This window comes from Suncus etruscus, chromosome 15, assembly GCF_024139225.1.
Source record: "Suncus etruscus isolate mSunEtr1 chromosome 15, mSunEtr1.pri.cur, whole genome shotgun sequence".
Lineage (NCBI taxonomy): Eukaryota > Metazoa > Chordata > Mammalia > Eulipotyphla > Soricidae > Suncus > Suncus etruscus.
In genome coordinates, this window is record NC_064862.1 from 34540757 (window position 1) to 34547722 (window position 6966).

Consider the following 6966-nt stretch of genomic DNA (forward strand, 5'->3'; position numbering starts at 1 on the left):
GTTGATCCAGGACCAAAGGTAGTTGGTTCGAATCCCGGTGTCCCATATGGTCCCCCATGCCTGCCAGGAGCTATTTCTGAGCAGACAGCCAGGAGTAACCCCTGAGCAATGCCGGGTGTGGCCCAAAAACCGAAAAAAAAAAAACAAAAACAAAAAAAATAACCTGTTACACAGGGACTGGAGAGATAGCATGGAGATAAGGCATTTGCCTTGCATGCAGCAGGTCGGTGATTCAAATCCCAGCATCCCATATGGTCCCCCCAGCCTGCCAGGAGAGATTTCTGAGCATAGAGCCAGGAGTAACCCCTGAGTGCTGCTGGGTGTGACCCATAAACAAAACAAAACAAAACAAAAAGTTCTACAAAGCCAGAGAAAGTATAGTGGGTAAGATGCTTGCCTTGAAGACCCAAGTTTATATATATGTTTGGGGTTTTTTCGGTTTTTGGGCCACACCCGGTGACGCTCAGAGATTACTCCTGGCTATGTGCTCAGAAATCACTCCTGGCTTGGGGGGACCACAGGGGACACCAGGGGATCAAACCAGTCTGTCCTAGGCTAGCGTGGGCAAGGCAGATGCCTTACCACTCCGGCCCCCCAAGTTTACATTTTAATATTTTTACTTAAGCACCATGGTTACAAACATATTTGTAGTTGGGTTCAGTCATAAAAAACAACACTCCCTTCATCAGTGCAACCTTCCCACCACCAATACCCCCCTCATCTCTCTCCTCCCCCACCCCCTGCCTGTCTTCGAGAGAGGCATTCTATTTCACTCACTCACTACCATTGTCATAATAGTTGTTGGTGTAGTTATTTCTCTAACTGTACTCACCGCTCTATGAGCAGTAAGCTTCAAAAGGGCTGGTCCTTCCCAATCTCATCTCTTTGGTCTCTGGGTAGTATTACCATACTGTCTTTTTTTTTTTCTTTCTTTTTTTTGGTTTTTGGGCCACACCCGGCGGTGCTCAGGGGTTACTCCTGGCTGTCTGCTCAGAAATAGCTCCTGGCAGGCACGGGAGACCATATGGGACACCGGGATTCGAACCAACCACCTTTGGTCCTGGATCGGCTGCTTGCAAGGCAAACGCCTCTGTGCTATCTCTCCGGGCCCTACCATACTGTCTTTTATTTTTCTTAAATCCCACAGATGAGTGAGACTATTCTATATCTATCTCTCTCCCTCTGACTCATTTCACTCAGCATAATAGTTTCCATATCTATGACCCAAGTTTAATCCTCAGCACCTCAAACAATACTCTAAACACTACCAGGAGTAAACCTTGAGCACAGAGCCAGAAATAAGCACAGACCACTGCCAAGTGTGGCTTTCATTACCTCCCCTCCATAGTAATGTTGGGTCTGGAAGGATAGACGGGGAAGGTGTTCCCCTAGTATTCAGATAATCTGATCTTTAGCACCCCATTTGGTCCCTTGAACCCCACTAGGAGTGATTCCCAAAGCCCAGAATAAGAAATAAGCCCTAAGCTCAACCGGATATAGCCTCTCAAATAAACAAAACTAATGTAGTATGGATGCTACAACATGAATAACCACGAAGATATTATGTTTAAAATTTATATCACATGTGATTCCATTTTAGTGGTTGCCAGGGGAAATGCTAATGAAGTACTAGGAAGTTACTGCTTATATGTCCAAGATTTCTTTTCTTTTTTTGGCTTTTGGGTTATACCCAGCGATGCTCAGGGATTGCTCCTGGCTCTACATCAGGAATTATTCCTGGCAAACTTGGGAACCTGAGCCATGTGTAAGGCAACTGGTATACTCGCACTAATATTGTTCCAGTTCATTGTTGGGTTTGTTTTTTAAAACTTTTTATATTACAGGCCCTAGTAGAGGGTAGGGCACAGAGGGTAGGACATTTGCCTTGACCGAGGCCTACCCGGGTTCTATCCCCGGCATCCCATCTGGTCACCTGATTATTGCCAGAAGTAACTGCTGAGTGTAGAGCCAGGAGTTACCCCTGAGTATCACCAGGTGTGGCCCAAAAACAAACATTTCATATTGAGAAATATTAAAGATATTACCAAATTAAGGTCATCCTGCCTAGAATCTGGATAATATCTACCTAAACATTTCCTAACTTTAAAAAGAAGTCCTAGAGCTTACTAAACTTTCTGCTGGTGCTTCAATGAATTCATTGTAAGTCAATAGTTCTCAAAAATATTCTTCCTTTTTCTTCCATCTCTTTAGATTATTCTTTCCACTTTCTATTTAAAAAAAAAAAAAAAAACATGTGGGCCCGGAGAGATAGCACAACGGTGTTTGTCTTGCAAGCAGCCGATCCAGGACCAAAGGTGGTTGGTTCGAATCCCGGTGTCCCATATGGTCCCCCATGCCTGCCAGGAGTTATTTCTGAGCAGACAGCCAGGAGTAACCCCTGAGCACCGCCGGGTGTGACCCAAAAACCAAAAAAAAAAAAAAAAAAAAAAAACATGTTGCTTTTGGTCTTTCTAAAAAAAATGTATTATGTTTTGTCAACTATGTAATGCATTTTCTTTAAGTAAATTAAATTAAAAGAAAAAAAGATATCCTATGAAGCAGATATGTAAATAAACACTGATAGGTAGTCCTAACTCAAACCCATCAGTTTGGGGGAGGTATTGGGGGGGTGGAGGGGAAGACGGCCCATCAGTAGACCTGGGTCATGAAATTTCTGGCCATAAAAATACTATAGCAGGTTTTGAAAATATTATTTATTTGGAATTTTGCAAATCACAAAATAAGCAGCAGCTCTGATGTTTGTTGTTTTGGTTTGGTTTGGTTTTGGCTTTTGAGCCACACCTGGTGATGCTCAGGGGTTACTCCTGGCTATGTGCTCAGAAATCGCTCCTGGCTTGGGGGATCATATGGGACACCAGGGGATAGAATCGCAGTCTGTCCTAGGTTAGTCGCGTGCAAGGCAAACACCCTACCACTTGCACCACCGCTCTGGCCCCTGATGTTTTTTTTCTTATCAGAAATATTCTAATATTCTAGAAGCATCATCCACAAATTACATATAAGTAATAATACACTGGCAAGTCAAGTCCATAAAGGTCTGGTTTTTGTTGTTTTGTGTCACACTTGGCAGTGCTTAGGGCTAACTCCTGACTCTACACTCAAGGATCACTCTTGACAGGGACCATCTTGGGTGCTGTGAATCAAAACCGGGTTGGCCTTGCACAAAACAAAGGCTACAAAGATCTATTTTTTGTTTGTTTGTTTGTGGCTTTTGGGCCACAACTGGTGATGCTCAGGGGTTACTCTTGGCTAGGGGGACAATATGGGATGCCGAGGATCGAACTGAAGTCCGTCCTGGGACAGTCACGTGCAAGGCAAACAAACGCCCTACCACTGTGCTATCACTCCGGCCCCATAAGATCTAATTTTTAATGCCCATGGGGAAGTCAGTGAATAGACTGCAAAAATTCTTGGCAGACCACACATCTATATACAAAAAATTGAAAATAGGATGAAAGAGTGATTTATGTATCAGGAAAGAAAGGCTGGTCTGAAAAACCTCCAAGGAGTTCTCCAAAGACTCCTCAATTCTATGATCCGAAGAGATCACCAGAGTCTGAACAAACCAAGTCTGCGGAGGCATTTCCTCAAATTGTCTAAGGGGGAAAAAATAGCTTCAAATCCATGGGTGGGGAACCTGTTTTGCTATTTCTTCAACAAACATTTAAGAACCTTTACCAGACCAAACCTTTCCAAAGACTTAGAAAAGAAGTACTAGGCACAACCCAGAAGATGATCTAATCATATCCACAGGCATAGAGGATGCAGCATGGGAGGATGGAGATGTGATAAAAAGAAAGCAAAGGGGCCGAGAGATAGTATGGAAGTAGGGCATTTGCCTTGCATGCAGAAGAATAGTTGTTCTAATCCCGGCATCCGATATGGTCCCCCGAGCCTGCCGGGAGCGATTTCTGAGCGCAGAGCCAGGAGTAACTCCTGAGCGCTGCCGGTTGTGACCCCCCCCCCCGGAAAAAAAAAAGGCAGAGGGGAAACAGTAAAGTGGGTAGGCACTTGCCTTTCATGTGACCAATTCAGGGTTCAATCCCTGGCACCACATATGGCCACCTGAACCCTGCCAGGAGGGATCTCTGAGTACAGAGTAACAAGTAAGTCCTGAGCATAGTAGAGTGTGACCCGAAAATTTGAAAAAAGTAAGAAAAAAAGAGGGACCAGAGGACTAGACTAGCACAGAGGTAGAGTGTTTGCCTTGCATGCAGCTGATCCAGGATGGAAGGTGGTTCTAATCCCAGTGTCCCATATGATCCCCAAAGTCAGGAGCAATTTCTGAACATATTGCCAGGAGTAACCCCTGAGCATCACCGAGTATGACCCCCCCCCCCAAAAAAAAAAAGAAGAAAGGAAGGAAGGAAGGGGAGGGAGGGAGGGAGGGAGGGAGGGAGAGGGAGAGGGAGAGAGAAGGAAGGGAGAAAGAAAGAAAGAAAGAAAGAAAGAAAGAAAGAAAGAAAGAAAGAAAGAAAGAAAGAAAGAAAGAAAGAAAGAAAGAAAGAAAGAAAGAAAGAAAGAAAGAAAGAAAGAAAGAAAAAGAAAGAAATGGAATGAAGTCTCGGTTACTGGGAGGGCAGAGGCAGCACCAGAAGACTCAAAGTAACTACTAAGAATCCAATACTTTCCGGAGATATAGCACAGCAGCGTTTGCCTAGCAAGCAGCCGATTTGGTTCGAATCCCAGTGTCCCATATGGTCCCCTGTGCCTGCCAGGGGCTATTTCTGAGCAGATAGCCAGGAGTAACCTCTGAGCACCGCCGGGTGTGGCCCAAAAACCATCCAATACCATGGGAAAGGAACTTCATCTAATATCTATTCATTATCCTACCTTTGAAAGTACTCCATTTCATTTCTGGAATCACGTTTGTCCATCATTATATTATTCTACCATGCACACAGGGCTAAGAGCACTCTAGTTCGATCAGAACCCGGAATCGCACATGGTCCTTTTGGGCAACAGAAGGAAGATCCCCAGGGCACTGAGTGTTAAGTCCCACCGCGCCAGTGGGTGTGGCCATATAATAACACATTCTTGTTAAGCCAAATCTTGGCTTCCTGTACGAAACCAACCACCTGCAGGTCCTAGCTCTGCCTCTTTCATTCAGTCCCAAACATGAAGTTAAAAGACGTTTCCACCATAACAATCCTACACAAACCACCTCCACCACCAGTTTTGGAAAAACCCATCTAACTCCGGGGTTCCCTTTTGGGCAAACCATCCCGGTTCTTCCAAACAGCCCGAACTCCTCGGAACCCAGCTGCTAGTGCTTATCAGAGGGAAACTCAGGCTTCAAAGTACAAAAGTCTCGGGCTTCCGGGACCGAACAATCGAAAAGCAACTTCCGCGGGTGGGGCGTTTGCCTAGCACACCCGGGTTCGAATCCCGGCTTCCCGTGAGTGCCTGCCAGGAGCGATTTCTGGGCGCAGAGCCAGAAAGTAACTGAGCGCCGCCGGGCGTGACCCAAACACCAAAACCCAACGAACACCAAAGAGCAACTTCCCTGGTTCCGACCCAAACTCTAAGTTAGGTGTTTGTGTGACCAAACTCTAAGTTGGGTGTGTTTGTGTCTAAGTTAGGTGTGTGTGTGTCCAAACTCTAAGTTGGATGGGTGTGTGTGTGTCCAAACTCTAAGATGAATGTGTGTGTCTAAGTTAGGTGTGTGTGTGTCCAAACTCTGTTGGATGTGTGTGTGTCTAAGTTAGGTGTGTGTCTAAACTCTAAGATGAATGTGTGTGTCTAAGTTAGGTGTGTGTGTCCAAACTCTAAGTTGTGTGTGTGTGTCCAAACTCTAAGTTGGGTGTGTGTATGTGTCTAAGTTGGGTGTGTGTGTGTGTCTAAGTTGGGTGTGTGTGTTCAAACTCTTAAGTTGGATGTATATGTGTGTCTGTGTGTGTGTGTGTGTCCATGGCGACCCAAACTCTAAGTTGGGTGTGTGTGTCTGTGTCTAAGTTGGGTGCGTGTGTCCAAACTCTAAGTTGGATGTGTATATGTGTCTGTGTGTGTGTGTGTCCACGGCGACCCAAACTCTAAGTTGGGTGTGTGTGTGTGTGTGTGTGTGTCTGTGTCTAAGTTGGGGGTGTGTGTGTGTGTGTGTCCGAACTCTAAGTTGTGTGTGTGTGTCTAAGTTAGGGGTATGTGTGTATGTGTGTGTGTGTGTGTGTGTGTGTGTGTCCCTCCACGGGCAATGCAAGGTCGGTGGCATGTCAGAAGACGCACAGCCCGGCTTTCCAGACGAGGACACCGAAGCCCGGCACAGGGGAACCTCCTAAGCCCCGAACGCACCCTCCGCGGTCGATGGCCGGATCTCGAACCCGCGTCTTGAACCGCGTCTGTCCTCTTCCCCCAAGCCCAGCGCTGCCCACCAGACTCCCCGGCCTCTACCTCCCCGCGCTGCGAGTTCTAGGGAAGCGCAGGGCAGGCGAGGGGCGGCGGGCGAGTTCGGAGGAGCCTTTCTCGCCCTTCGCGTCTGCAGCCCGGGGAAAGGCCTCCCCAGCCCGCCGCCCAAACCCTGCTCCGGGACTCACGGCCCGGGGATCGGGGGTCGTTTCCTCAACCCCAGGGCCCCCCGAACCCTCGCCCGGGCCCACCATCTCCAGCCCCCGGCGTACCTGCTCCGTCGTCGCCTCGCCTACGCGCGTCAGCTGCCAGGAACGTCCGCGGCCGGACCGTCGGACCTCGGAACCTGCCTACGCCGATTCGGTCACCTGACACGGGCCCGCCCCCTCCCGGGACTTCCGGTCGAGACCGGAAGTGGGCGGTGCGTGGCTCTGTCCTCCGGCTCGGAGCAACGACTGCTGCGCTGAGGTTCCGCCTGGGTGGGGCCAGAGGAAAGGGAAGGACTTGGGAAGCCTTGGTAGAAGAAGCCAAAGAGCCTTGGTAGAGAAGGGGAATTTACATGAAATCTATCATGCTGAGTGAACTGTGTCAGAGGGAGAGAGC

At 47.7% G+C, this 6966-nt stretch overlaps 1 protein-coding gene across 1 annotated transcript in view; it reads right to left on the reverse strand.

Moving 5' to 3' along the window:
• RNF185 (ring finger protein 185) overlaps nucleotides 1-6714 on the reverse strand; it is a 42061-nt gene extending 35347 nt beyond the window's left edge. The window contains exon 1 of the mRNA XM_049789022.1: nucleotides 6636-6714. The gene's annotated coding sequence lies outside the window, so the exon portion shown is untranslated. The remainder of the gene's footprint in view (nucleotides 1-6635) is intronic.
• Nucleotides 6715-6966: the final 252 nt, after the last annotated feature.